Below are 6,584 nucleotides of genomic sequence, written 5' to 3' on the forward strand. Positions count from 1 at the left end.
CTAGACCCTAACCCTAACCCTAACCCTAACCCTAACCCCTAACCCTAACCCTAACCCTAACCCTAACCCTAACCCTAACCCTAACCCTAACCCTAACCCTAACCCTAACCCTAACCCTACCCTAACCCTAACCCTACCTAACCCTAACCCTAACCTAACCCCTAACCCTAACCCTAACCCTAACCCTAACCCTAACCCTAACCCTAACCCTAACCCTAACCCTAACCTAACCCTAACCCTAACCCTAACCCTAACCCTAACCCTAACCCTAACCCTAACCCTAACCCTAACCCTAACCCTAACCCTAACCCTAACCCTAACCCCTAACCCTAACCCTAACCCTAACCCTAACCCTAACCCTAACCCTAACCCTAACCCTAACCCTAACCCTAACCCTAACCCTAACCCTAACCCTAACCCTAACCCTAACCCTAACACCTAACCCTAACCCTAACCTAACCCTAACCCTAACCTAACCCTAACCCTAACCCTAACCCTAACCCTAACCCTAACCCTAACCCTAACCCTAACCCTAACCCTAACCCTAACCCTAACCCTAACCCTAACCCTAACCCTAACCCTAACCCTAACCTAACCCTAACCCTAACCCTAACCCTAACCCTAACCCTAACCCTAACCCTAACCTAACCCTAACCCTAACCCTAACCTAACCCTAACCCTAACCCTAACCCTAACCTAACCCTAACCCTAACCCTAACCTAACCCTAACCCTAACCCTAACCCTAACCCTAACCCTAACCCTAACCCCTAACCCTAACCCTAACCCTAACCCTAACCCTAACCCTAACCCTAACCCTAACCCTAACCCTAACCCTAACCCTAACCCTAACCCTAACCCTAACCCTAACCCTAACCCTAACCCTAACCCTAACCCTAACCCTAACCTAACCCTAACCCTAACCCTAACCCTAACCCTAACCCTAACCCTAACCCTAACCCTAACCCTAACCCTAACCTAACCCTAACCCTAACCCTAACCCTAACCCTAACCCTAACCCTAACCCTAACCCTAACCCTAACCCTAACCCTAACCTAACCTAACCCTAACCCTAACCCTAACCCTAACCCTAACCCTAACCCTAACCCTAACCCTAACCCTAACCCTAACCCTAACCCTAACCCTAACCCTAACCCTAACCCTAACCCTAACCCTAACCCTAACCCTAACCCTAACCCTAACCCTAACCCTAACCCTAACCTAACCCTAACCCTAACCCTAACCCTAACCCTAACCCTAACCCTAACCCTAACCCTAACCCTAACCCTAACCCTAACCCTAACCTAACCCTAACCCTAACCCTAACCCTAACCCTAACCCTAACCCTAACCCTAACCCTAACCCTAACCCTAACCCTAACCCTAACCCTACCCTAACCCTAACCCTAACCCTAACCCTAACCCTAACCCTAACCCTAACCCTAACCCTAACCCTAACCCTAACCCTAACCCTAACCCTAACCCTAACCCTAACCCTAACCCTAACCCTAACCCTAACCCTAACCTAACCCTAACCCTAACCCTAACCCTAACCCTAACCCTAACCCTAACCCTAACCCTAACCCTACCCTAACCCTAACCCTAACCCTAACCCTAACCCTAACCCTAACCCTAACCTAACCCTAACCCTAACCCTAACCCTAACCCTAACCCTAACCTAACCCTAACCCTAACCCTAACCCTAACCCTAACCCTAACCCTAACCCTAACCCTAACCCTAACCCTAACCCTAACCCTAACCCTAACCCTAACCTAACCCTAACCCTAACCCTAACCCTAACCCTAACCCTAACCCTAACCTAACCCTAACCCTAACCCTAACCCTAACCCTAACCCTAACCCTAACCCTAACCCTAACCCTAACCCTAACCCTAACCCTAACCCTAACCCTAACCCTAACCCTAACCCTAACCCTAACCCTAACCCTAACCCTAACCCTAACCCTAACCCTAACCCTAACCCTAACCCTAACCCTAACCCTAACCTAACCCTAACCCTAACCCTAACCCTAACCCTAACCCTAACCCTAACCTAACCCTAACCCTAACCCTAACCCTAACCCTAACCCTAACCCTAACCCTAACCCTAACCCTAACCCTAACCCTAACCCTAACCTAACCCTAACCCTAACCCTAACCCTAACCCTAACCCTAACCCTAACCCTAACCCTAACCTAACCCTAACCCTAACCCTAACCCTAACCTAACCCTAACCCTAACCCTAACCCTAACCCTAACCCTAACCCTAACCCTAACCCTAACCCTAACCCTAACCCTAACCAACCTAACCCTAACCCTAACCCTAACCCTAACCCTAACCCTAACCTAACCCTAACCCTAACCCTAACCCTAACCCTAACCCTAACCCTAACCTAACCCTAACCCTAACCCTAACCCTAACCCTAACCCTAACCCTAACCCTAACCCTAACCTAACCCTAACCCTAACCCTAACCCTAACCCTAACCCTAACCCTAACCCTAACCCTAACCCTAACCCTAACCCTAACCCTAACCCTAACCCTAACCCTAACCCTAACCCTAACCCTAACCCTAACCCTAACCCTAACCCTAACCCTAACCCTAACCCTAACCCTAACCCTAACCCTAACCCTAACCCTAACCCTAACCCTAACCTAACCCTAACCCTAACCCTAACCCTAACCCTAACCCTAACCCTAACCCTAACCCTAACCCTAACCCTAACCCTAACCCTAACCCTAACCCTAACCCTAACCCTAACCCTAACCCTAACCCTAACCCTAACCCTAACCCTAACCCTAACCCTAACCCTAACCCTAACCCTAACCCTAACCCTAACCCTAACCCTAACCCTAACCCTAACCCTAACCCTAACCCTAACCCTAACCCTAACCTAACCCTAACCCTAACCCTAACCCTAACCCTAACCCTAACCCTAACCCTAACCCTAACCCTAACCTAACCCTAACCCTAACCCTAACCCTAACCCTAACCCTAACCCTAACCCTAACCCTAACCCTAACCCTAACCCTAACCCTAACCCTAACCCTAACCCTAACCCTAACCCTAACCCTAACCCTAACCCTAACCCTAACCCTAACCCTAACCCTAACCCTAACCCTAACCCTAACCCTAACCCTAACCCTAACCCTAACCCTAACCCTAACCCTAACCCTAACCCTAACCCTAACCCTAACCCTAACCCTAACCCTAACCCTAACCCTAACCTAACCCTAACCCTAACCCTAACCCTAACCCTAACCCTAACCTAACCCTAACCCTAACCCTAACCCTAACCCTAACCCTAACCCTAACCCTAACCCTAACCTAACCCTAACCCTAACCTACCTAACCCTAACCCTAACCCTAACCCTAACCCTAACCCTAACCCTAACCCTAACCCTAACCCTAACCCTAACCCTAACCCTAACCCTAACCCTAACCCTAACCCTAACCCTAACCCTAACCCTAACCTAACCCTAACCCTAACCCTAACCCTAACCCTAACCCTAACCCTAACCCTAACCCTAACCCTAACCCTAACCCTAACCCTAACCCTAACCCTAACCCTAACCCTAACCCTAACCCTAACCCTAACCCTAACCCTAACCCTAACCCTAACCCTAACCTAACCCTAACTAACCCTAACCCTAACCCTAACCCTAACCCTAACCCTAACCCTAACCCTAACCCTAACCCTAACCCTAACCCTAACCCTAACCCTAACCCTAACCCTAACCCTAACCCTAACCCTAACCCTAACCCTAACCCTAACCCTAACCCTAACCCTAACCCTAACCCTAACCCTAACCCTAACCCTAACCCTAACCCTAACCCTAACCCTAACCCTAACCTAACCCTAACCCTAACCCTAACCTAACCCTAACCCTAACCCTAACCCTAACCCTAACCCTAACCCTAACCCTAACCCTAACCCTAACCCTAACCCTAACCCTAACCTAACCCTAACCCTAACCCTAACCCTAACCCTAACCCTAACCTAACCCTAACCCTAACCCTAACCCTAACCCTAACCCTAACCCTAACCCTAACCCTAACCCTAACCCTAACCCTAACCCTAACCCTAACCCTAACCCTAACCCTAACCCTAACCCTAACCCTAACCCTAACCCTAACCCTAACCCTAACCCTAACCCTAACCCTAACCCTAACCCTAACCCTAACCCTAACCCTAACCCTAACCCTAACCCTAACCCTAACCCTAACCAAAACCCTAACCCTAACCCTAACCCTAACCCTAACCCTAACCCTAACCCTAACCCTAACCCTCTAACCCTAACCCTAACCCTAACCCTAACCCTAACCCTAACCCTAACCCTAACCCTAACCCTAACCCTAACCCTAACCCTAACCCTAACCCTAACCCTAACCCTAACCCTAACCCTAACCCTAACCCTAACCCTAACCCTAACCCTAACCCTAACCCTAACCCTAACCCTAACCCTAACCCTAACCCTAACCCCTAACCCTAACCCTAACCCTAACCCTAACCCTAACCCTAACCCTAACCCTAACCCTAACCCTAACCCTAACCCTAACCCTAACCCTAACCCTAACCCTAACCCTAACCCTAACCCTAACCCTAACCCTAACCCTAACCCTAACCCTAACCCATAACCCTAACCCTAACCCTAACCCTAACCCTAACCCTAACCCTAACCCTAACCCTAACCCTAACCCTAACCCTAACCCTAACCCTAACCCTAACCCTAACCCTAACCCTAACCCTAACCCTAACCCTAACCCTAACCCTAACCCTAACCCTAACCCTAACCCTAACCCTAACCCTAACCCTAACCCTAACCCTAACCCTAACCCTAACCCTAACCCTAACCCTAACCCTAACCCTAACCCTAACCCTAACCCTAACCCTAACCCTAACCCTAACCCTAACCCTAACCCTAACCCTAACCCTAACCCTAACCCTAACCCTAACCCTAACCCTAACCCTAACCCTAACCCTAACCCTAACCCTAACCCTAACCCTAACCCTAACCCTAACCCTAACCCTAACCCTAACCCTAACCCTAACCCTAACCCTAACCCTAACCCTAACCCTAACCCTAACCCTAACCCTAACCCTAACCCTAACCCTAACCCTAACCCTAACCCTAACCCTAACCCTAACCCTAACCCTAACCCTAACCCTAACCCTAACCCTAACCCTAACCCTAACCCTAACCCTAACCCTAACCCTAACCCTAACCCTAACCCTAACCCTAACCCTAACCCTAACCCTAACCCTAACCCTAACCCTAACCCTAACCCTAACCCTAACCCTAACCCTAACCCTAACCCTAACCCTAACCCTAACCCTAACCCTAACCCTAACCCTAACCCTAACCCTAACCCTAACCCTAACCCTAACCCTAACCCTAACCCTAACCCTAACCCTAACCCTAACCCTAACCCTAACCCTAACCCTAACCCTAACCCTAACCCTAACCCTAACCCTAACCCTAACCCTAACCCTAACCCTAACCCTAACCCTAACCCTAACCCTAACCCTAACCCTAACCCTAACCCTAACCCTAACCCTAACCCTAACCCTAACCCTAACCCTAACCCTAACCCTAACCCTAACCCTAACCCTAACCCTAACCCTAACCCTAACCCTAACCCTAACCCTAACCCTAACCCTAACCCTAACCCTAACCCTAACCCTAACCCTAACCCTAACCCTAACCCTAACCCTAACCCTAACCCTAACCCTAACCCTAACCCTAACCCTAACCCTAACCCTAACCCTAACCCTAACCCTAACCCTAACCCTAACCCTAACCCTAACCCTAACCCTAACCCTAACCCTAACCCTAACCCTAACCCTAACCCTAACCCTAACCCTAACCCTAACCCTAACCCTAACCCTAACCCTAACCCTAACCCTAACCCTAACCCTAACCCTAACCCTAACCCTAACCCTAACCCTAACCCTAACCCTAACCCTAACCCTAACCCTAACCCTAACCCTAACCCTAACCCTAACCCTAACCCTAACCCTAACCCTAACCCTAACCCTAACCCTAACCCTAACCCTAACCCTAACCCTAACCCTAACCCTAACCCTAACCCTAACCCTAACCCTAACCCTAACCCTAACCCTAACCCTAACCCTAACCCTAACCCTAACCCTAACCCTAACCCTAACCCTAACCCTAACCCTAACCCTAACCCTAACCCTAACCCTAACCCTAACCCTAACCCTAACCCTAACCCTAACCCTAACCCTAACCCTAACCCTAACCCTAACCCTAACCCTAACCCTAACCCTAACCCTAACCCTAACCCTAACCCTAACCCTAACCCTAACCCTAACCCTAACCCTAACCCTAACCCTAACCCTAACCCTAACCCTAACCCTAACCCTAACCCTAACCCTAACCCTAACCCTAACCCTAACCCTAACCCTAACCCTAACCCTAACCCTAACCCTAACCCTAACCCTAACCCTAACCCTAACCCTAACCCTAACCCTAACCCTAACCCTAACCCTAACCCTAACCCTAACCCTAACCCTAACCCTAACCCTAACCCTAACCCTAACCCTAACCCTAACCCTAACCCTA

Source organism: Haliotis asinina, chromosome 3 (assembly GCF_037392515.1).
Source record: "Haliotis asinina isolate JCU_RB_2024 chromosome 3, JCU_Hal_asi_v2, whole genome shotgun sequence".
Taxonomy (NCBI): domain Eukaryota; kingdom Metazoa; phylum Mollusca; class Gastropoda; order Lepetellida; family Haliotidae; genus Haliotis; species Haliotis asinina.